The sequence below is a fragment of the Sorex fumeus genome, unplaced genomic scaffold (assembly GCF_029834395.1).
Source record: "Sorex fumeus unplaced genomic scaffold, SorFum_2.1 ptg000146l, whole genome shotgun sequence".
NCBI lineage: Eukaryota > Metazoa > Chordata > Mammalia > Eulipotyphla > Soricidae > Sorex > Sorex fumeus.
The window spans coordinates 468,432-494,437 of record NW_026606203.1 but is presented as its reverse complement, the minus strand read 5'-3'; the positions used below and the strand labels follow the sequence as shown (position 1 = coordinate 494,437).

At 37.9% G+C, this 26,006-nt stretch overlaps 1 pseudogene; it reads left to right on the top strand.

The window, feature by feature from the left end:
- Positions 1 to 1,791: 1,791 nt before the first annotated feature.
- LOC130016083 (uncharacterized) lies at positions 1,792 to 1,885 on the top strand (annotated as a pseudogene).
- The last annotated feature ends 24,121 nt before the right edge of the window (positions 1,886 to 26,006 follow it).

Below are 26,006 nucleotides of genomic sequence, written 5' to 3'. Positions count from 1 at the left end.
AAATTGATCAAGCACTCCTGAAATTCACATGGAACAACAAACGCACACGAATAGCTAAAGCAATTCTTGGGGAAAAGACGATGGAGGCATCACCTTCCCCAACCTCAAACTCTACTACAAACGATAATAATGAGAACAGCATGGGACTGAAACAAAGGCTCAGCTGCAGACCAATGGAAAAGGATTGAATATACTGACACACACCCTCAAATATATAATCATCTAATCTTTGATAAGGGAGCAAGAAATGTGAAGTGGTTCAAGAGAGTCCTTCTAAACAAACGGTGCAGAAAAAACTGGACAGCTATATGCAAAAAAAAAAAAAATGGCTCAAACCTCTACCTAACACCATGCACAAAAGTCAGATAAAAATAGGTCAAAGTCATCAACATCACACCAGAATCCCTCAGGTACAGTGATGACAAGGTCGGCAAATCCCTCCACGACATTGAAGCTAAAGGTATCTTCAAATATAACATGCAACTTGCCAAGCAACTGGAAACAGAGATAAACAAAGGGAACTATCTTAAATTAAGCAGCTTCTGTACCTCAAAAGAAACAGTGACCAGAAACAAAGACTCCGCCATGCGGGCAAGATACTCGCAGAAGCCTACCAGGTTCTCTGAGAGTGAGAACTGGACAATCAGAGTTACTCTCTTCTAAATAAGATCCAGTCTCTGGATGTTGGCTATTGATGGCATTACATGGATCCAGGGGTAGATCGTGGTTTTAACACTTAATTACTAGAAGATGGAGGATCTGGAAGGAGGGGGCACAGTCTTGATCTGAGCAGCCATGGAGATCTCATCCCCCGGTCCCGCACATTTGGGTTCCTCTTCCAGTTCCTTCATGCATGAGGCTCCTTCAAGCTTGGGAAGAGTGGTCTTAAGCGTACCTATGGCTGGTTGCAGAGGTCTTCAGCTGCCGGGTCTATGCTCAGGGCGGTGAGGGAATCTCACCCCGCCATCTCCAAGGGGCCCCAGTGAGGAAAGCCAGGTGCGAGGTCAGGAGACTGTTGTTTTAGACATATTTGGAATTAATTTTAGATCGAAAAGTACGCATCATTGAAAATACTTATGTGCTTAGTAATAAATTACTACAAACTTGTTCAATCACGTCAGAGACCCCACTCTGCTCAGAGAACTAGATTTTAATTACAGATCCGTTTTGCCCATGTGTCATGACTGAGAATCTCTATCAGTAGATATGAAACTCACTATACACAAAGATGCACACAGGTTACTATGAGTCATCTATGTTGTTAATGTGAGTTGGCCATTAAACTTCACTGAGACCCTTTGTTCTGTCCTTTATAGGAGCCATATGAGTCTCACCTTCCGTTCAAGTTGAACTTGTAATAAGGTGGAATGAAATCATCAATATGCTTCTCAGCTCATCCTTCAGGAAAAAAATCCTACATACATTCAAGGTGGTCAAAGTGCAGACAACACCATCCACCTTTTCTTGGAGAAGTACACGGGACTGAGGTGAAAATAACAAAAGGCTCTAGTTTAATGGTCTTAATTAAGGTTTCAGGGAACGACATTAAACAACCTCATATACCATCTTCCAAAAGAATTATTTTGTAAAACTGATGCCTAGGTTATGGTAAAAGATAATATGGTAAAAACCATATTTTTCTTTCTGGGACATTAAATTTCTAAATCTATTTATTCATGCTGCTTTGAAATACATTCCTTGATTAGGAATCATTGTCTGCCATAGGAGTGAGGAAGGACAACACTCAAAGTAATAAGAAGAGAAAAATATGGAAAAATTAACTCCTACTAAGTTTAACACATATACTAAAATTGAAATGATAAAATGATGAGCATGGTCCTTGCACAGAGATGATATTCAAACTTGTAAAGCATTCCATATTTTTGTTGCAAGAAGAATGAACAGGTCTACTTTAAGCTAAGACAATCCCCACAAGTACAAAAATTCTACATAAAGAGAGCACAAATCCACACCACAACAATCTCTCTCAATGTCAATGGACTAAATGTGCCAATTCAGAGGCACAGAATGGGAAGATGAATTAGAAAACTGAAACCAACATTCATTCTGCTGCCTGCAAGAAACACATCTGAACAATCAAAGCACCCATGGGCTAAAAGTAAAAGTCTGGGAAACAAGTTTTCAAGAAAATATCACCTCCACAAAGCTGGAGTGGCGATACTAGTATCAGACCACATGGACTTTAGGCTAAAGATTATCAGAGACAGTGAAGGTCATTTCTTAATGATCATGGGATATGTACATCAGAAAGAACTCACCCTCCTCAATGTATATAATCCTAATGACAGACCAGGAAAATACTTAAAAACAACTTCTAATTGACTTATAGAAAAACATTGATAGCAACACAATACTAGAAGGAGATTTCAACACTTCTTTGACACTTCTCCATAGATCAAACAGACTGAAGCTCAGCAAGGAAATATTTTCTTTAAGGGGAGTAATGAACAACCATTGGCTTAGGGAAGAAATCAAAGAGGAAATAAAAAATTTCCAGAAACAAATGAGAATGAGGACACGAGCTACCATAACTTGTGGGACACAGCAAAAGCAGTGTTAAGAGGAAAGATTATAGATCTGCCAGAATTCATTAGGAAGAAAGAAAGGGCCTACATGAATAAATTAGAGGTCAAGATTTTGTAAAATGACCAACAAAAGTAGTCCAAAATAGGCTGGAGGAAGGAAATAATAAAACTTGTACCAGACATCAATGAGCTACAATCCCAAAATACAATCCAAAAGACCAATAAAAGCAAAAGCTGGTTCTTTGAGAAAATAAATAAGATCAATAAACCATGAGAAGCCTCTCAAAAAAACAAAGAGAAAGAATTCTAATAAATCAAATCAGAAATGCAAAGGGGGTTATCCTAATAGAAACTACAGAAATACATAGGATCATCAGAGATTATATTGAGATTCTTTGCAGCAGGAAATGAGAGAATTTTGAATAAATTGATAAATTATTGGATTCCAATTACCTCCCAAGGCTGAACCAAGAAGATTTGGAATACTTGAACCTATCACTAACAAGGAAATTGAAATGATGGTCAAAAGTATCCCTGCAAACAGAATCCATAGCCCAGATGGATTCAATAGTGAACTATTTCAAACCTTTAAAGAGGAACTGCTTCCAACATTTTTAAGATTTTCCAGGAATTGAAGAAACAGAAATACTCCCAAATAGTTTCTATGAGGCAAAGATCACCCTAATACTCAAATCGATAGAGACACCACAAAAAAGAAAATTACAGACCTATTTCCTTGATGAATACAGATACAAAGATTTTCAAGAAAATACCTGCAAAGAGAATCCAGAAACTCAACAAAAGATCACACACTATGACCAAATAGGTTTAGCTTGGGGATGCAAGGATGGCTTAACATTCTCTAGTCAATCAACAGAATACACCATCTCAATAAAATAAAGATAAAAGTCATATGATCATATCAATAGATGTAGATAAAGCATTTGATAAGATCCAGCACCCATTCATGATGAAAAACTCTCAACAAAATTGGATTTGAAAGTACTTTCCTCAATCTAGTCAAAGCAAATTACCACAAACCCATGGCAAGCATTATTCTCAAGGGGGAAAAACCAAAGACTTGGAGCAGAAATCAATGAACTAGAATCCCAGAATACAATCAGGCACAAAACAAGTTACCCACTCTCACACCTCCTATTCACCATAGTACTTAAAGTACTTGCCATATGATTTCGTTAAAAAAAAAAGATATCAAGGGCATCCAGATAAAAAAGGAAGAACTCAAGCTTTTACTATTTGGAGATGACATGATACTATACTTACAAAATCCCAAAGAATCTACAAAAAAGCTCCTGGGAACAATAGATTTGTTTAGTAAAGTAGCATATTACAAAATCAATATCTGGTACTCCATGGCTTTCACATATATTAATAATGAAAGAGAAAAAAGAGATAGAGAAAAACAATCCCATTCACAATAATACCTCAGAAAATAGAGTATAATAGAATCAACTAAAAAGGTTAAGGAACTATACCAAAAAAAAAATAAACCTACAAAACACTACTTCACGAAATAAGAGAGTATATGAGGAAATGGAATCACATCCCATGCCCATGGATTGAGAGGTTTAACACTGTCAAAATGGCAATCCACCCCAAAGCTCTATAAAGATTTAATGCACTTTCTATAAGGATACCCATAACATTTTTCAAAGAAATAGATTAATCACTCTTAAACTCATACAAAACCATAAACTCCCATGAAGAGCTAAAGCAATCTTTGGTAAAAAGAAGAAGGGAACACCTTCCCCAACTTCAAACCCTACTACAAAGTTTTAGTAATCAAAATACCATGATATTCAGATAAAGACAGGTCTCAGATCAATGGAATATAGTCAAATATCCTGACGCTGGCCCTCAGATTATTATTACCTAATCTTTCTTAAAGGCTCAAGAAATATGAAGTTGAGCTAGGAAGTCTCTTCAGCAACTGGTGCTGGGAAAACTGGACAGCAATATGCAAAAAAAATGAACTCAGACCTCTTTATAGTGCCAGGCACAAAGTCAGATCAAATGTATTAAAGACCTCACTATCATACCTGAATTCTTAAGATATATGGAGAAAAATGTGGGAAGATCCCTTCATGACATTAAAGCTAAGGGAAACTTCTAGAATGAAACACCACTGACCAAGGAAGAGGAAGTGAAGATAAACAAATGAGACTAGATTAAACTAAGAAGTTTCTGCAACTCAGAAAAAATGGTGACCATGATCGAAAGACAGCCCACATAATGTGGAAAAATTATTTATGCAATACCCATACAATTAACCTCAAAATTCTGACTCCTGTATCATTAAGAACACTAAATAGTTCCTGTGAATTTTATTCTTCTTCACATATATTTACTCTAAAATATTTTAGATACACTTTTAAACCACAGGTAAAAAGGAAAAATTATAAGTTTTTTTAAAAATAAAAAATAACCCCTATACATAGCCAGGTGCGACCCAAAAAACAAAAAAGCAAGCAAGCAAGCAAGCAAGAAAAAATTTAAAAATTAAAAAATAATGCCGTTTGCAATGCTAAGGATCAATCCCAGATCATCATTCTTTGCGTTTTTGGGTCACACGTGGCGATGCACAGTGGTTACTCCTGGCTCTGCACTCAGGAATTACTCCTCACGGTGCTTGGGGGGACCATACAGGATGCTGGGAATCTAACCTGGGTATGCCGTGTGCAAGGCAAATGCCCTACCTGCTGTACTATAGCTCCAGCTCCCCCCCCTCCCTGTGATTCATCATCTTGAGGGCCTCAGATTTTTACCTTCCATTTGGAAACTTCATCTTTACATTGACACAGTAAATTGAAACCACAGAACCATTGAACGGCATGTTATAATGGTAGCAGCCATGAGCAAACATTGATAACCCATTAGTTGGCATGAATGACTTCTGTCTCAGAGGCTTCACTTCTGAGGATACCGGTCACTATCTCCTTTCTGTTACATATCCCAGGATCAGAACCTACATCAGGCCATCAGTAGAAATTGTCCACCCGAAAGCTAGCCTTCCACTGGGATCAGAATCCTTGATCCATCTAACTTGAAATTTTTCATTCATGACTTGTTGACCTTGTTTCAGGTGGATGCATCCAGAGCATAAACTCAGCTTCCCGTTGTTTCCACAGGAAACCCAAATACCTAAGAATGTTATCATTTCTGACGCCACTCTTAAATATTTTTTTGGAATCCCACGGTAAGATACTATCATTCGTGTTATAATATTACTGTTATCTATAGTTCGGTCTCCCCAAAGAACTCTCTACCCTCCTCACTCCAAGTGCAGACTCCAGTGTATCATGATCCTGAACGTACTTATAATAGTTTCACTCAGGTTCTCCCCTAAAGTGTACAAGTTAAGTTCATACCAATCCAAGTTCTTATTCCTAAACTACCAGAGTGGGCTTGTTCCTCAAGCTTGTGTTCTCCCTTGAAGAAATACCGTGCTTCCTTTCTCTATGTCTCTCTTTGCTTGTTTTGTTAAATGACTGTTCTCGCTTGAACATATATTCCATTCCACCCTACAACTGTTTCACAATTTTCTTAGAGTTTTTCAATAAAATATATTTTGTTTCACTAAACTAAAACTTTGAAAACACCAGAGCATTGTTAAAACCAGTATTTGTATCTTTTAAACCACAAATTTTGAAAATGAAAGGTGGTAAAGCAATGGAATACTACTCAGTTGTATGAAGTGAAATCTTCTTATTATTTGTATATAAAATGTATAACATGAGGAAATTATGTTTAGTGACAAAAACCAGGCAGAGAAAGATAGGCATCCTACAAGTTCATGCCTATGTGGCATATGGAGAAAACAAATTAAAAGAATAAAATGAGACAGACAAACGTCTAAAACATTATTTATATTCTATGATTTATAATTCAATTAACAATGGTTTCTCATACACATAATTCCAACAAGACACTCCTCATTCTCTCAAAGAACAAACCCTCCCTCTCCCCCAATCCCCCAGAATCCCTCCCTCCTAATCCCCTGACCCAATTGTGTGGATCAGTTCTCCCCTTACATTGCTCTTGAACATTTGTTGCTACCTTGCTGTGTGTCTTTTCATCCCACATATGAGAAAAATCTCTCTGTATCTGTTCCTTTCCTTAAGGCTAACTTTACATGCATGATATCCTCTAGTTTCATCCAATGTTGAAAATTACATAATTTTGATCTTTTCAAAGCAATAAAAACAAACTTTAGAACTATGAGACTATTTAGTTACCAGATCGAAAAGTATAATCAAAGTGGGAAAACTAAACAATGGTGAATGACAGAGTAGGCCTTTCAGTAGTGAGTGTAATGTGATACATGCAAGTAGATTCTGCATAATCCTAAAATTTATGAAATTCTATAATGTAATTCTATAAGGTAATTTTAAATAATCAAAAAAGTATTTAAATAATTTACATTTATCTATGATTATGACGTATCTTTTGTGTCAAACTATCAGAAATAAAAAGAATGTGAGATAGAGATATGGTGTATCACTATACTTTTAAACAAGAGAAGCGCTAAAAATTTCTGTGTCTTGATGAACTCTCATATAAATTGACTCCAAAATCAAATTAATATACTCAAGGAAAAATAAAAGTCAACCAATTTAATCTTTTGCCTTCACTCAGGTTCCCATCTGCTGATCTCTGGCAGACGAAACAATTTTTATTTTATTTTATTTTTTTAAAATTTTTATTAGTGAAACACCATGATGTACAGTTGTACATTTACAAATTTTTGTGCTTGGGTTTTGATTATACAATGATCAAATGCCCATTCTTCCGCCAGTGCCCATTTTCCACCACCATGTATTCCAGTATCCCTCCCACACCAATCCCCCCCCCCATCCCACCCTGCCTCTGTGGCAGGGCATTCCCTTTTTTTTCTCTCTCTCTTTTTGGGTGTTGTGGTCTGCAAAAGAGGCATTAAATTGCAATCATGTTCAGTCCATAGTCAGAATTTTTATTTTCAAAGTATTTCTTGGCAGAGGTTTGGCATTCTTTGCTAGCAACCAACTCATTTTCTTCTGCATTTTTTTTTCTAGAAATATATACTTATACTAAGACTGATTAGTTATGGCACCAAATTGACAAATGTCCCTGTTTTTACTTCAGTTCTATTTCCTAATTATCACAAATTATTAGCAGTGGATAGAAAATAACTAGCCCAAAATTCGTGGGGGAAATGGAAATGTTTATGCTTTCCATAGTTTGAAAAATCCCTGTCACTAGTATAGTGACATACATCTAAATTTGTAAACAAAATGATTAAGAAGAGGTAAACCATGACTGCCACTTCAAGGAAGAATGGGCCTTCAGCAAATATCCTTGGTTTCAGAAGGATGGCTCTGACTTGGATTGGGGGCAAACATGAGAGCTGTGAGCTACCTGCAGTTAACACATGCTCTGAGGCTATGTGGTGACACTGCTGAGAAATGTCGAGAGCCCTGATTAGGTAGGGTCATGGGGGAGAATGGAATGATGACAAGAAAACAGAGAAACAGGACAAGATCATAGATTCCTTTGAATAAAAGTTTTCATCTCTAATGTATTAATCTGTGAAAAAGAGAACCAACTTCTTATCATTCTTCCTGGCAATATATTATCCTTACATAATGCTTCAGGAAAAAAACGCTTCCCTTGTTAGTAATTATAGCCTGAATATCTGTGAGGTCTTTGAACTCTTTCTATATATACAGTGCTGATGACTGAAACCAATCTCACTATTCAAGTATCTAAACTGCAATGTTCAGACCATTTAGCTCTCTAAACTCTGATGGCTCCAAATCTTCTAAGATCAGCTTTCATCTCTTCCATGATATCCAGGCTTCTCTTCTGAACTGTCAACTCTCCCTTTCTTTCTCCCTCTCTCTACCAACTATGGTCTCCCTGCCAAAATTTGCCAAGACAAGCCTTCTTGAAATATAGACATAAGTTGCCTTCTCCTTTTTTTTAAATTTAGGCAATTTTGATTTTCAAAGTCATTTATATTGGAGATTTGTCATACAATATTCCAATTCTAATCACACCACCAGTGTCTGCATCCCTCCACCAACAAATTACCCATTTTTCCCTGCATTCCCACCGATTTCCTTGACAAACACATTTTGAAGTTTTACTATTGTACTTTGGGTTGATACATACAGTAGTGTTGGCATTGGTGGTTAAGACATAAACCTCAACTTTTTCATGCTGGCCTTACTGGATCAATGCCCACTGACACCATGTAGGGGAAATATATGAGAACAAATCATTTAGCTCCAAATTTTTCTAATAATCTTTAAACAGTTCTGATCGAAAAGAAAATAGTGAGAACTGGAGGAGACAACCCCTTGTCAGCCTGCAAAGTCTTTTCATTTTTCCACATTACAAAAGAAGAAATCAGTGAAGGAGGTCTGTCATCACGCAACTTAGGTGACCCTGCTGAGATGTGTTCAACAGGGTGTTTTGTGCTCTTCTCTCCTTCCACCAGAAGTCCCAATCCTATGATTTTTGTCTCTTCAGTCCGCATAAAATGAAAAAGTTTTACCACACAGACATCCATGCAATGAGCCCAGCCAAGGTGATAAAAATGAATTTCAGCACATTCATAGGTTATTCATGGTGGTAGAATCTAAATATCATATTTTTGTATTGAATATGCAGGAGACACATATTACAAAACTTTTCATGATTCAGTTTCAATCATAGGATATTTTAACACCTAACCTCCACTAGTATACATTTCCATTGCTAATGTCCCCAGTTTCTCTCCCACCACTCCCTCTCCCAACCCCAAACCCCACCTGACAGCCTGCTGTCTCTACACTATGGCAGGCACCTCTCTCTCTCTCTCTCTCTCTCTCTCTCTCACATACTTTGGGCATTATGGATTGTAATACAGAGAGGGAGAAGTTCTCACGTTTATTCCTTTACCTACTTTCAGGACTCAGTTCTCACCCAGAGTAATCACTTCCAACTATCATTGTCATAGCGGTCCCTTCTTCGGCTACATGCAAAAATATAGGCTCAGAACTCTGCCTAACACCATGTACAAAAGTAAGATCAAAATGGATTAAAGACCTCAACATCAGACCAGAAACCATAAGGTACATTGAAGATAAAGTTGGCAAAACCCTCCATGACATTGAAGCTAATGGTATCTTCAAAGATGCCACGCCACTGGCCGAGCAAGTGAAAACAGAGATAGATAAATGGGACTATCTTAAACTAAGAATCTTTTGCACCTCCAAAGAAACAGTGACCAAAATACAAAGACAGTCTACAGAATGGGAAAGGATATTCACCGAATACACATCTGAGAAAGGGTTGATATCCAGGATATACAAAATACTGGTTAAACTCCACAAGAAGAAAACATAGCGGTCCGTTCTTTATTCCAAATGCTCGCCTTCAGCACTTGTGGCAAGCGTCCAACCATTGACCATTTCTCCTGGCCGGTGTTTCTGCTATCCTTGGGTATTAGTCTCACATTCTGGTTTTTTATATCCAAAAAATGGGGTAGTCCAATCAGTATACCCCTTTCCTTCTGACTGATTTCATTGAGCATGATATTCTTCCCTGTACATCCATTTGTAAGCCAATTTCATCATGTCAGTTTCCTGCCAAATGCGTAGTATTCAATTGTGTAGGTATACCATAGTTTCTTCTGGCTATTGTGAATGGTACTGCAGATGGTATTTCTGTTGTAAATATCTCGTTTAATGTAAATTACATAGGAAAATACTTCCCACGTTCCAAACATACAGAATCCACTCACTAACAGAGCTTTTTTTAATTTTTTAAAAAAATATAATTTATTATGATGCTTTCTAAAAAAGGGAAGCTATTAACAAAAATTCAGGGAAAACATATTCTATAAAAGTGAAAAAATATAACCTTAAGAAAGGACAACAGGTACATGTTCTTGCTCCTCAAAAATCCATGTGTTTCTTGATATATTGTCAAAATCTTTCGATAGCCTTAAAATTCTTCAACTTAATTTCTAAACACTATTTAAAGTTATATTAATTTAATAGGTGTAATCAGCTTTATAGAATATTTATTTGATTCTTTCATATTTTACATAAACAACGTTTGAATTAACCAGAGCACTGTAGCACTGTCCTCCCATTGTTCACTGATTTGCTCGACCAGGCACCAGAAATGTCCCTATGGTGAGACTTGTTGTTACTGTTCTTGGCATGTCGAATACTTCACAGGTAGCTTGCCAGGCTTTGCCATGAGGGAGGGTTACTCTCAGTAGCTTGCTGGGCTCTCTGAGAGGAGGAGAGCAATCGAACCCAGGTTGGCCATGTGTAAGGCAAACGTCTTACTCACTGTGCTATGGCTCCAGCCCATATATATATATTTATACATATATATGTGTATTTACAGACACATACATATTGATATATTCCTCTTACACGGCTCTTAAGCTCCAACTCATATTTTTTCCTCCTCCAATTCTTTACTACTTCTCTCCCCATACTTGGGGCTCAACTAATTTTCCGAGTCCCCTCAGATGCATTTCTGAGGCCATGATAAAGGAACGCATAACACATACATGCAAGGAAGGCACAAAGCATATGTAGATAAATTTCATATGGACATATAATTGTGATGACAAGTTTACAAACTGTATTCGCTTCAAGTACAGAGTTCCTGATCTCTGGAACTGTGTATTGATACTCCATGCACCGTCAAATATCCAGCTACTGTCCACAACTAACTAACAACAATCCCCTACCCATTTCAGTCATTTACTTCCCCTCCTATAAGGACGATTTTGATGTCAGAGTGTAAAGGTTTTATTTTACTTTTGTTTTATTAGTCCATAAGCTCAGGTGGTGGATTACTCAAATGTCTTTATTTGAGCTCCTAAGTATGTCTAAAATATAATGTAATCAATGAGGAAAAACACTTTGTATGTGAGAGAAAGTAAGCCAATGTCTAAAATCACACAGCAAATGTCAAAGTCAAGCTCAAATGAGGCTTATAAAATTCTACTTGAATACTTACCTTCATTACTCCGTGCTGTTTTTACTTGACTGCTAAGTTTATGGATGATAAATCTAATGAAAAGCTTTGAAAAGTATTATTCCTTACCTGACATGGTCAGAGAAGAGGAAATACCGATGAAAGGTAGACGAGAAGAGGAGATGGTAGGAGAGTACGTCTGAACACTGAAGAGGCTTAAGACCACAAGTGTTCAGTACAAATGAGTGCTCACACGTGATTGGTCATTGGTCACTCGTCACTTGCCATGATGTTTCAAATTTGTTTACAAACTACTACATGGGACCCCCAAGATTCTACCAGTTGGAGGTTTGTTTGGTGGGAGAATGATGTCATAAAGTAGGCAGTTGAAAGTTAGAGCCTAGCCAATCAGGAGGTCAGAATCCCAAGAAGACCACCGGATTGGATAGAGAGCATGGTAGAATGAAGCAGGCTACGGAGATGGAATCCTACAAGACAGTTATAAGAGGTTCATCTTCGTCAGACTCTTGTGTTAGAAAAATATTCTCATTATACTCAAGAGCTTACATATTTCATTAACAAATCAAAAAAATTACTAAATAATCGTTTATATTGCACTGTTAAAGAAACAACATTTGGTATTACTAGTATATTTTAGATAACTTTTACAGCACAGCAGGTAGGGCATTTGCCTTGCAGGAGGCCAACCCTGATTCCGATTCCTCTGCCCGGCAAACTACCCAGTGTATCTCATCCACATAGCAAAAGCCTGGCAAGCTCCCCATGACCTATTCGATAGGCCAAAACCAGTGTCAACATGTCTCACAATTTGGTTTAAGATGTTACTGGTTCCCGCTCGAGCAAATGGATGAACCGCGGGAGGACAGTGCTACAGTGCTATGATTGAAAAAAATTGTGGTTTCTTTCAATATGACAACACTTACTAGGATAAGTTGTAGATGAATCGCGATGTGTTAAAATAAATAAAATGAGAAGAAATAGTAAATGCACAGGTATCTTATTTGTACAAAACTAACAGTTGTTCTCAATTTAAAACTGTAGAAAATAAAGAAAAACATATGCTCATTGGTGCAAAATTTTACAATCTGAAAGAAAAGGACAAAAACCAAATTAAGTGATCAAAAAACAAGCAACACCAACAAATAGTGGCAATTAATATGATAGGCCAAGGATGAAAGGTTTTAAAAAATTAGTGCTGTGAAATAAATCAGTATTTTTCTATTAAATTTGAATAGAAAAAATAAGCATAAAACATGATCATATAATGTCTATTGAAAGAAGTGTAAATGACTAGTAAACACAAGAGCAATTTTCTTTTTTTTGAATTTTTGTTTTGTTTTGTTTTGTTTTATTAGTGAAACACCATGAGGTACAGTTGTAGACTTACAAGTTGTTGCACTTGGTTTTGAATTATACAGTGATCGAGTACCCATTCCACCACCAGTGACCAATCTCCACTCCCACCAATCCAAGTATCCCTCCTACTCCCCATCCCCCATCTCACCTGCCTCTTTGGTAGGGCACTACCTTTTGTTCTATCTCTCCTTTTGGGTGCTATGGTCTGCAGAAGGGACATTGGGTGGCAATCCTGTTTGGTCCTTAGACAACTTTCAGCAGGCATCTCCCATCCTGGGCAGATCTTCCCAGCACCCTTTATTGGGTGCTCCCTTCTCTATCTGCGCTGCCTTTACCCCTAGACAGTGCAGCTGACCTCTAAGCCATGGAGTGAACAACCTGGTATTTATCATAGCTGTTCTTGTGTGTTAATTTCTTATTTTGTTCCTTTATGTTACCCAGATGAATGCAATCTTTCTATATCTGTTCCTCTCTTTCTGACTCATTCCCCATAGCATAATATTTTCCATGTAGTACCACACAAGAGCAATTTTCAAGCTCACTAGTAGACAAAGAGCACAAATTAAAAAGAGAAATTAAAATTTTCCCCCAAATAACAAATATTGAAAAATCAGGTGCTATCTTTCCCTAGCAAAGATGCTAGAAAATAGATCTTTTCAAGTTATTTTATTGAGAGTTAAATCTGTATAATATTTAGGCAATATATATCTTAAAGCAGTTTAATGTTCATTAAGTCACTGTCACTGTCACTGTCCTCCCGTTGTTCATCGAATTTCTGGAGAGGGTCCAGTTAGGTATCGAGTGTGAGACTTTGTTGTAAGTTAGCTTTTGTGTGTGTGTATGGAAATTCAGGGATCAAACCCAAAACCTCCCAAATGTGAGGCAAATATTTTACCACCGAGCTATTTTTCCAACCACAGTTAATGATTTTGCTTTTGCTTCTATAGTGCGAAGAATAGAAACCAAAATTTCATACATGAAAGCCAAGTTCTTTTGTCCTGAGCTACATATCGGGTCATAAGTAAGTTAGTTTTTAAGAATTGATATTAAGGAAACAATTAGAAAAGTAGACAAATAGATATAAATGTTCACATCAATGTCATCTTAGCTGGAAAACATTACAATTATAAAATCTCAATAAACATTTTATAGTAACAGAAATTGTCTATTTAAAAATCATACTTGTATATAGACTAATATAAATGCATAATTGAAAGACTCCAAAGAAATGTATGTCCATTTTAATTGTATGCTTATTGTGGTTCTATTTTCTTCTTAATATAGTTATCCCATTAGCAATACAAATTTGGACTGCTATATTATATTTTTCAATAATTATATTTCGAGAATTTTTGGACGTTGATATGTATGTGAAATAATTAAAGATGATCAATATATCCTAGAAATATAAAAAAAATCTAAGAAAAAGTATGCCATGCATGCATGTATAAAATATATGCAGATAATTGATTTGATTGGACCCCAGACTTAATATAGGGGTTAAAGCACTTACCATGCATACAGTCAACCCAAATTAATGGTTGGCACTACCAGGAATAAACCGTGAGCACAGATTCTGAAGTCCCATTTACCACATACTATGGCCCAAATACCCCACAAAAATAGAAATATAAATTATCACTTAATAAAATCAAATACAGATGTATTATATAGTCTATTATAAAATCGATTAAAGTTTTGAAGTATTCCAAAATTTACAGATGGACAGGCCACAAATAGCACTAGTTGCAGACAATGGAATTAAATACAATTAGAAAACCATGTTCTTGGTTAATAGCAGACTATCTATTAAATTTGGGGGTTTTCAAACATTATAGAGGAGTTAGCATAGTTAAGCTCTATGTTACTCAAGAATCAGTTATGTGTTTTTCTTTTCTATTCTTCCCTTTATGTGGGGAGTGCAGTGCACCCAGATGTGCTCCGGGCTCCCTTCTGACTCTGTATCCAGAGATCACCCCTGGCAGGCTCAGGGTTCTGGGGATTGAATTCAGGTTAGCTGCATACAAGGTAAACACCCTCTACATGCTGCACTAGCTCTTTGGCCTATATGTTTCTTTTAGAAAATTACATGTGAATAAAACATTTTAATAATTAAAAATCACTTCTAATAAAACATTTAATTAAAAAGTTTAATGCAGGCAAATACTGTTTTAATCATTAAAGTCAATTTAAAAATTAGAATACTATTTGGTAAAGCATAGAAACATAGCAAAAAATAGATGATATATCTTTTTTGAAAGTTGGTAACTGGAACACATTGTCCTTTTCCTTTTCAAGGATAAGATGAATCCATAGCGTAGATTTGTTCACAAAAAATGCTATATTCTCTCCTGAATGCGTATTTAAAAATACTTGCCAAAGTGCCTATTTCTCAACATTTTGAGTACTATAGGCCTCTTTGCTATTGTTAGATCTTTCTCTTGTTTTATTTTTACTTTATGTTCCAATTTTTTTATTTTTAATTTTCAAATTTTTATTAGTGAGACACCATGAGGTACGGTTGTAGACATATGAATTTTTGTGCGTGGGTTTCATTTATACAATGATCAAATACCCATCCCTCCACCAGTGCCCATTTCCCACCACCAGGGATCCCAGTATGCCTCCCACCCCCCATCCCCTCATCCCACCCTGACTCTGTGGCAGGGCATTCCCCTTTGTTCTCTCTCTCCTTTTAGGTGTTGTGGTTTGCAAAAGAGGCATTGAGTGACAATCATGTTTGGTCTATAGTCTATGTTCAGCATGCTCTCCCATCCTGGGAGGATCCTCCCAACACCCTTTATTTGGTGCTCCATTCTCTATCTGAGATGCCTTTTCTGCTAGCGTGTGTGGTTGGTCTCCAAGCTACGAGGAAAAATTCCTGACACTAATCTCGGCCACTCTTGGGAGTTAGTCTCCTGTTTTGTTATTTTATGTTCTCCGGGTGAATGCAATCTTGTTCTTTCTGTCCCTCTCTTTCTGACTCATTTCGCTGAACATGATACAGTCCAGGTAGTACCACTCCTATGTAAATTTCATGCTCTTCCTGCCTGAAGACTTCTCTCTGGCTTCCTGAAAGAACAGGGAGGGGAGAGACAATGTGCTGTCCTAAGCAAACACAGGAGGGGAAGAATTATCTAAAAAACATACGAAAAGAGGCATTGAGTGGCAATCATGTAATTGTGATGACTAGTTGACAAACTGTATTCCCTTCAAATACAGACTTCCTCATCTCAGCAACTGTGTATTCATACTCCATGCACTTTCAAATATCCAGCTACTGTGCACAACCAACTAACAGCAGTCCCCTACCCATTTCAGTCATTTACTTCCCCTCTTGTAAGGACTATTTTGATGGCAGAGTGTAAAGGTTTGATTTTGCTTTTGTTTCATTACTCCATTCAGTTTTTTTCTTTATATTCCAGAAACAAATCAAATGTTTTTTTTTTTTAAAAAAAATAAAGGGCAGGAGGTGATATCAGGCAACAAATGAAATAGTTGATCTGGCTGAGAATCAGCAAGAGTCTTTCAGGTCAGTGTGAGGAAAGGAACATCCAGTTGTCCTTCCCAGCATATTTCCAAAGGGCGGGCTTGGAGCAGGGTACATGCTGGGAAGAAGCCCAGGACACTAGCAGTGTCTTGAACATCTTGGGGCCTATTTTCTTATTTGAAAATGTAATGGTATTGACCTCAATTGCAAACCACAACACCCCAAAGCAAAGAAAAACCAAAAGGGAATGCCCTGAGGCGGGGCGGATTTGGGGAGATGGGGGGTGGGAGGGTCACTGGGTTCCTTGGTGTGGGAGAATGGGCAATGATGGAGGGATGGGTACTTGACACTTGTATAACTGAAACCCAAGCACAAAGGTATGTAAGTCTACAACTGCACCTCATGGTGTTTCACTAATAAAAATAAATAAATAAAAACAAAAAAATTAAAAGTGCTATCAGCTGGTATAAGAAAAAAATATAATGGTGTTGACTACATTACATCAAGATCATTTTTAGCTATATGATGCTATGATTCATCTTTGATTCACTGATTGATACTTTGAAATGTCCCAGTTCATTCTCATTCAGAGAAGTCATTTATTTCTTCGAGTATTGATTTGTACAGGGAATTTCTCAGAAAATTCTTTATATAATGTATATTCAGGGACTCAATAATAATGTTCTTATTACCATTTTCAAAGAATACAAAAATACACTTTTAATAAGATTTTCTTGGTTCTCTATCTAAAAGATAAATGACAAGAAATAAGTTTAACTCAATATTTTCTAAAGCGCATTACATTAGTCCTTGAAAAGAAATTTTAAAAGATTCTTGGAGATGGGAGGAGGAAAAGTCATGGATCCATAAGGATTAGTACAAGTCTTTGGGTGTGTGTGGGGTAGGGGAGTGTCTAGAAAAGTTGAGATCACACTCAGCTATGTGATCTAATCTCTATATATCTATTCTCTAAATTAGATACCAGCGATGTTTCCACACAGATGTATCCATATGAATATCATGTACACTAGTGAGATCCAGGGAAATAATTCTTAGGACTGACATTCTTGTAAATTTAAGTAGTAATCAGGTTTTTATGATTAAGTTGTTATGATTTCATAGGCAGTGTTTGTTTCCTTAACCTATGTGGAATGTCTTTAAAAGACCAAATATAGGAACATTCTTTCATTTTTAATTTAATATAGAAAATGCTGAAATTAAAGGTTAAATAGAGATGAATATCTTTTTCAATAATCTATTTGGGACACTGTCCTTTACTTGTTTTATTAGGAACTGAATGGGTTAACCTATGATCTCTAATTCCATGCCTAGACCTCCATTCTCTACTTGTACCAATGAAGACAAACTTCAATTTAGGCCCAGTTTTCAGTAATCTCAACTAAATATTTGCTGGAGCGATAGCACAGTGGGTAGGGCGTCTGCCTTGCACGCAGCCAACACGGCCGACCCGAGTTCAAGTCCTCCACCCCTCTCGGAGAGCCCGGCAAGCTACCGAGAGTATTCGATATGCCAGACACATTAACTAAACATTAAAGTAAAAAATAAGTCTGCTCATATAATTCTGTTATCCAGCAGTGGTTTAAGATGCTTACACAAATGAACAGAATATTGAGAAAGAAAAATTCTGTTTGAAGAAGGCACAGAATACATGTTGTAATTGACCATATAAAAGAAAGAAAATTAAAGTAAATTTCTTGGTAATTTCTGGTAGTCTTGGAACCATGTTGACCATGGGGTAGTCAGCTAACTAAGTCTTCCTTAACTTGGATTTCCCTTGTTCACATCCCTGATATCACTCTTTTCCTCCTCAGATCCCATTTCCAGTAGATCATGTTACCCACAGATCTTCTTGTTTCAAGCTTTGTTTTCAGAGGAACCCAAATTTCAAGCCCTCCTTTTACACTTATTGTCTCTTTTCCCATCATTTCAGACTTTTCTCCCAACATTTTTTCCTCAGTGAATACAATTTTCCTTCAAGAGAGTTGAAGCTTGTTAGTTTTAAGAGATTACTGGGATCAATTCCCTCCAGCCATACATAAAAGGTAGCAAAACACTTTTCACGTTTTCTGTTCACAGCCAGTCAACTACCCTTTTCTGGGAAAAATCTATTAACTGGTTTGTCTCAGGTCAATCAGAAACTGCGTTCATTTCCCCCCATTTTCAACAAAGTAGTTACTGGTACCAAGCAGAGTTAGTTAAATACGTGTTCCTGTTAACATATATTTTCACTTGGGATCCATGTGAACACCTTCCACCTGGCTTTTATTGAAGGTGGTCACCCAGATTGCTTTTGTGGTGGCATTCTGTTTCTCACTATTCCTCTCCACAGCTAAGTGATGTGAAAATACCATATTTAGTAAATGGTATGATTGAAAGCTCCAGAACGAATGCCAGCCCTTTCAGCTCTCTCGGTCTTATATGTAACCTGTTCTTTGGAAACTATCTTATTTTCATATTTTTGTCTTGAATCTCATTTAGAAAAAATATTTTACCTTATTTGAAAAATATCCACCAACTATCCCATGATGATCACCAGATTTCCACTTCCCTACCCTTCTCAGTTTCCTTTCCATCCATCCATCACCCCATTAACTCTCCTAGGACCATCTCTTTCCACCACAAACTTCCAGGCTCAAGGTCAACGGATACCAACTGCTTTCGGAGTGGTGACCTAGGACGCATGTCTTAGTATGGTACCTACCGCAATGCAGCCACAATGCCATTTATAAAGTTGATTCTTGTGTGAGCTGCAGTTATAAGCGATGTTTAGAGAAAGCTACAGGAACCAGAGAACATGGAAGACCAAAGACCAGCCCCTCAAGCTAATATAATTTGAGCTCCCCCCACCAGAAATTTCCTGAAAGCTGGCTTGGCTACCTTGGGGAGTTTACAAATTCAAAGGCTTACAAAGGCAATGGACCGCATTGTTAAAACTCCCTAGTAAAGTGTCACCATGATAGCAACTCTGAATATTGTTGGGAATAAGTGAAATGGTGCAGCTACGGGTGCTGAACAGAGGGCCTGAGGACATGGTGACTTATCTTTGCATCTCCCAGGAGTTGATATTCAGGCTTAAAGCTGCAACTGTTCTCTTGGCTTTGTCCCTGTTAAGAGTCATACTTGAATGACTCTGAGGGTGTTGATCACTCATCTGGTAGGTTTATTCCCCAGTGTTTGTGTTTGCATCCCCCAGCCATCATTTATTGATAGACCACACAAACCTTTTAGTGATGTGTTTCAAATTTGGTTATTTTCCAAAGGTGGCCATGAGGCGTAAACACAGACTCCATGGAAGAATTTTTACTTTCCTTCTGGTCATCTAAGTCTCATCTTACTTTCTCAGCCTATTCCAAATTTATTCTTTTAACCGAAAACTGCAGACTGTGCCATTTCTCCCATTTTTTTCCGAGGACACAAGGGATAGTCATACTTGACTGTGCTCTGGTCTTACTCCTGGCTCTGTGCTAAAATTTCACATCTAGTGGGTCTCTGGGGACCATAAAAGACTGCAAGAACTGAACTGAGTCCTTTTTGTTTGCAGAGCAAATGCCCTGTCAGCTATACTCTTCCTCTGACCCTAGCCCACTCATCATCAGGCCCATGCAATTTCTCCTCTGATGGGCTTTATAAACCTGGATAAGTTTGTATTTTGGAGAGTCTTGTCTATTCACCCTTTTTCCTGTCTCTAAATTCCCTTTCTTTCCCATTCCATCCTTCAACCCCCAGCCACTCCCAAAAACAACCACTGTTGGCAGCATCTCAAAATTCAGAACTTTTATTAACAACCAATTAACTGTGATGCATCTCTTTACTTTGAAAAAATATATTAGAATAAATAAAAGGTGTATGGCATGTCAGTGTTTGCCTAGGAAAAACATCTGGTACCTCAAGTGGAACCTACCATTCCAGCTACTCCCATTACGTAGCCATAGTAGAGAGAGATGTCCATCTCTTTTCCCTCTCAATAAAGTACTGCACTTTCCCCCAAAAAGTTGTGTTTGGCAGGCTTCTCACGCTCCTGCAGAGCCTTCTTTTTCATAGCCTCACGCTCTGGTCTCTGCTCTTTGGTGATGGGCTTTGACATGTGTGGTTCAGGAACATTGGGCTTTCTCCATGGAATCGGTTGGAAACGGAAATCTTGGAAAAGAAACTGACTCTGACATTTGGGTGGCAACTGTCGCTTGCTCACAGAGACTGGAGGAGGTTCACGCTGGAGAGAAGTGCCAGGTGCTGTTGTAGGGAGCAGGTCTAGAAGCTGTGGGGAGTCGAATAGGTTGGCTACTAGGGTTCTGCAAACCTGGTCGAGATGGGTTGGTTGAAATGGACTTAGCAGGTTTGGCAGAACCCAAGAAAAATGCAGTGGTTGACTGGGAAGAATTGGCAGTAGTTGGCTGTTCTGCATTGGTAGAGCCAGGCTTGGCATGGTAAGCTGCAGCAGGACCATGTGAGGACACAGATTGTCTTCTCAGAGGAACAGGTCGAGCTTGCAGATTCTCCATGGTAAGAAAAGGCAAAGGTACCAATTTGACCTTCCCAGGATGTGCAGCTCACACTTTGCTCGAGATGAGCGTTTTTCAGCACTGCTACTTGGTTTGTTGTCTTTGACCTGAGTTTTCTCAAGGCCTGTGTAGCACCTAGCCATCCTGTGTAGCACCTAGCCATAGCTTGACTGCTGAGGATATCTTGACATCTTTAGGCTTCTTTGAGTACTCAGGACCTGGGAGGAAGAGATTCCAAGTTTTGGATCACTCTCCTTCCCCAGAGCATGAAAAACTTGTACAGAATCCAGCATATGTATGCCTAGGGAGCAGCGGGGCTTTTTAACTGCCTCTTGGAAAAGCTAAGGTTGAGTTTCCTTGCGTTTCATCTTGCCAATGGTTGGGTTTTCTTCTGCCTTGACCTTGTTCCCTGGCTGCTTACACTCGTTAGCTTTCTTAGAGTTTTCTCTAGTGTTTTTTATCTTCTCCTGGCCTTGGCTCTTTGTCTTGCTGATACTCCTGGAGGCAGCTTTGTGAGGTTTGCTGTTAGTTTTGGCTGTGGCCACAGGACACGTATCACTGACTGCAGCATTACGAAAAATCCCCGCTCCGCTTAGCATGCATTCTCGGATGTATGGCTGGATTTTGGCCTTGGGTTCTCCCTCCAGAGGTTCAGAAGCCTCCTTTTTGTTGTTCTGTTTTCATGGGAGGTCCCCTAAGTTCCACCTGAGTTTTCTTGCAACTGCTTCAAAGTGATGGTGTCAGTGGTGTTCATTACCTGTAGATCTTTGCATTGATCTAAGTCTACTGGGATCTGGTAGGTCTCCAGAGGTTTTGAAAGCCCAGTTTTCATCTAATCAAAATTCTTAACATTTTGTTCCTGAGTTGGAGTTGGGGTCAGCGCCAGGTTACTTTGGCTGGAGATATTATGGGAACTTCCTGAAGCTCAGGTGCTGTATTACTCTCAGGTCTTTGAATCCAGCTACTGGAAGATGTGGGCAATTCGGAAATTTGTGTCAGACCAAATGTCTGACCTGAAGGTTGCGATGCCTGGGAAGTCTCCATCCCCAGGAAATTCATCACTAAAAAGAACCATGGAAGAAATCAGTGCCTGCGATATGAGATATTCGGTCCACAAAACTGGTGGTGCAACAACAGTGCACCTACCCGCAATTGGCAAGACATTGTTACTGGCTATTCTAAGGAAAATGGACAAGACCCTGTGCTCGAGGATTGGAGGTAAATGTTGTAGTTCTTACTGTTTGTCATGTAGTGCTATTGATTTTTGGTTTTCTTTGTATTTGAGAGAGTTTCTGTTTAAATTGAATTGAAAAATAAGAGACTTGGGACAGAGGGAAAGTACATTTGGTAAGGCAATGGCCCTGCGCACAGCTGACCTCAGTTTGATCTTTCGTATCACCTATGATCTCCTAAGCATCTTCAGCAGTGATCCCCAGCACAGATCCAGGAGTAATCCCTGAGCACTTCGGTCTATGAGACAGAATCAACTTCCTCCAAACAAAATGTTTTTTTTAAAAAAAATTATAGATTTTCAAACTAATAAATGCCATACAGAGCGTAGCATTGTAATGTATTGTACTCTCAATTTATTCACTTTCATGGAAAAATAAAAGGGCGTTAATATCATAGAATAAGACTTTGAATGAAGCACTACTTCAGCATGATATTTGTGCTGAAGTACAGATTCTAGGTTTCATGATTTGAATCAGAATCTCTGAACCACAAGTGTATTAAGAACCTTGCTGTTCTTAATGGAAGGGAAAGTTAAAGTGGTACAATTACAATAAGAGTTCTGAAACTTCTTAAGAAAATAACAAAATACTAGTTTAAGACACGTATTTTACTTTTAGTGTGGTAGTTCTTGAGGACTGCTGAAATAGAACAGTGAAAAATGTGGCATTCCCTGCCACAGAGGCAGAGTTGGAAGGGGGTTATGGTGGTGGGAGGAATACTGGGAACCGTGGTGCTGGAGAATGGGCACTGGTGGAGGGATAAGTACTCCATCATTGTATAAATGAAAACAAGCACAATAATTTTAAGTCTACAACTGTCCCTCATGATGTTTAACTAATACAAATTAAAAAATAAATGAAATAACTAGGGGAAAATGTGGCATTCTTTTGTGTGCTCCTGAAGTTTCATTATATGAAACCTAGATGTTCATTTACTATCATACCTTCCAATCTCCATTAGGTGCTCTTATGTTGAGTGTGAAAATAACATGCTGTAAAATGAGTGAGGGGAGTAAACATAAACTGAGTTTATTTAAGTTCTTTCCATAAACTTAAAAATCTCAGTGTATATGAATACCACCTGTCTACGGACAGTTTTCCTCTTTTTTGACCCCAATTTTTGAATTTTCTTTCCCTTCTCTCAGTTCTACTCACCTTGATAACTCGATTCTGTGATGGGTTGATTAGACAGAGAGAAGTCGATTCCAGGGGAAGGGCGGGTATTTGGTTATTTGGCGGCTGGACCTCCTTCAGAACCATAAATATTTCTCTAGATGAGTTGCTGTAAGCTTGGGGGGCAGAGCCATTTTGACCTATGTATGACATGGTGTCATAAGACTGCAGGCATGAAAGGAGAGTTACCAGAGTGCCTTGATGATTGTAATACACCTGACTTCGTTCCTGGTAGGGAAGTGACAGGCTTCTTCTCTGATGTGGAACCAGAGGTGGTGTTCTCTCAACAAGACTGACAGAAAGTTATGGGTACACAGACACCGTGTTGTTGGTATCTAGGATTTTCTCATAGCGAGCTGCCATAGACATGGAAGAGACAGCGGTGTCTTGCTCAAGGACAGTCACAGTAAAGTCTCCCATGGAAGACCTCTCTTCAGCACTTCCTGCAATATCCCATTCCAAAACACTCTGGTCGGAAGTAGCTGAGGTGGATATATGACTCTGGTGAAACACTCCAGATAGCATTTTTGTGCTGAAATGTTGGTAAAGATAGGCACTACCAATCAGTGGTTGGAAAGAGGTGCCAGAGGCTGAGGGCAGGAGCCAAGTAGAACTACCAGCTGGAGCAGATACACTGGAGTATTTGCAGACACTTCCTAGTACGGAAGCTGCATCATTCACCATGGGAAGAAAAAGCTGCAGAGTATGTGGAGTTCTCAATACAGATGGATTTTGAAAATTTTCTGTAAGGAACAAGACGGTGATGAAAAAAATCTGTGAGACTAATAATCTCCTTCAACGCTGAGAGGAACAATATGAACTTAAATTTCAGGCCATCGAGATGCTTCTAGTAACAACAGTCAACTGAATTTCCAAAATTCCAACAATTTGGGGTGACTCAAAGATGGGAACATTTTGGCACTTTGTGTATTTGGTATCGTATTCCCACAGTGAACACAGAACTGTAGAAGAACCAGGTGATCGTGTCTGTACCTGGATTTCTTGCTTACAGATAGTTTCTCCTTACCCTAGAATTGCCTGTAGCTTGCTATCCTATTGACTACTATGCTATTTCCGAGAATGGAAGCTTTTTCAAACTAGGAAGTCTAAGAGAATGGGAAACATTCTCTGGACAAGAAGAAACCTCAGGCCCAGATATGGCAAAGAGATTTCCTATATTCCAATAATTTTTATTGGGCGGGGCATGGGGTGGTGTAGAGTTTGGACCAATAACTGATAGTGATCTTGGGTTCTTCCTGGCTCTGCACTCTGGAGTGACCCCTTAGAACATTCGGGAGTGTGTATGCCGTGAAAGAGATTCAATTGGATTGGTTGTGTACAAGGCAAGTGCCTTATCCCCTCCCGTACTATCTCTCTCTGTCCCTTAATAATTTCCAGGTTACACATACTAAAGCATGTGTTCTTTTGGCCAGGACCCTGCATGATCACTACAAGGCCAGACACCGGAAGAAAGATACCTTACATTAATATCAGCATTTGGGGTCTTTACAACTATTACCATTGTAATCATCAGGTTTCCATTTGACTTGTGCCATGAATACCTGTTACTTTTGGTTCATATACGACTTAATCTTGTTGATGCACTGAAGGTTACCCTCATTTTTGATCCACTTCAAAAATGACTACTTGAGTTTTTCCCAAGAAATGTTTTTGGATGGAAAACTTTATTTAAACTCTGTGCCTTACTTTGTTTATCTACAATGTAGTTACTAATAATTCTGAGAATAATAATGCATACATGAATATAATTTTTCTATTTCATGTGATTTACATAGGAGGAAGTGTAAAGAAAACATCATGAAAAATATGTATCACAGAACTGAAAAATAAGTATATAGACATTAATGAAATCTGGTCTCTGTAGCAAGCAGCATAGTACAGTAAGTTATGTTAGAGAAGACCCAAGATTAAGCCCTGAAAAAACAGTGTATGTGATTCCAAACAAAACCAAATAAAACAGTACAATAAGGTTATTAATAAATTGTTCCACATATACAATAAGAAGACAGTATTATATTTTAGAAAAAACTGCTAGCCAAAAAATGGAATAGAAGGTGATTTTTGAGTGCACACTTTACCACTCGATTAAAGAGAAAGGATTTGCCAGTAACTACATAACAAAAAGAAAATAGGAGTAAACGTGGTTGTATTTCATAGACAAGAAAAGTTTTAAATGAGTAAAATACAGAAAGAAACTTCGAAAGTACAAAAAATTATTCTCATCAGTACATTTGAATATTAACCAGAAAACAACACGTGTTAAACATAGCATAGGATTTCACTTGATCACACAAGAAACAGAAAAGACCATTTAAAAAGTGATCACAAAATATTGCAAATTTACTTTCAACCCCTACATTAGAATTATATTTATCAACCAGGAAAACGTTCTTCTCAATGTTTAATAAATGAGCAACAAAATACAATAAATTATCTTTAATGTAGGAAAAATCATAATTCACAAATATGACAAAAATGTGTAATTAGACATGTGAGGCTTGATTTTTCTATTTCCTCTTAGGATCTAAAAACAGATGTTAACTATTATCAAAATACTCTCATGTTAGGAAGAAAAAGTCACATGAAATAATATTTGTAAAGATTACGAGCAGCTTTAACCTGGAACCTACTTACCACACAAATGAATCAAATCTCCTGATTC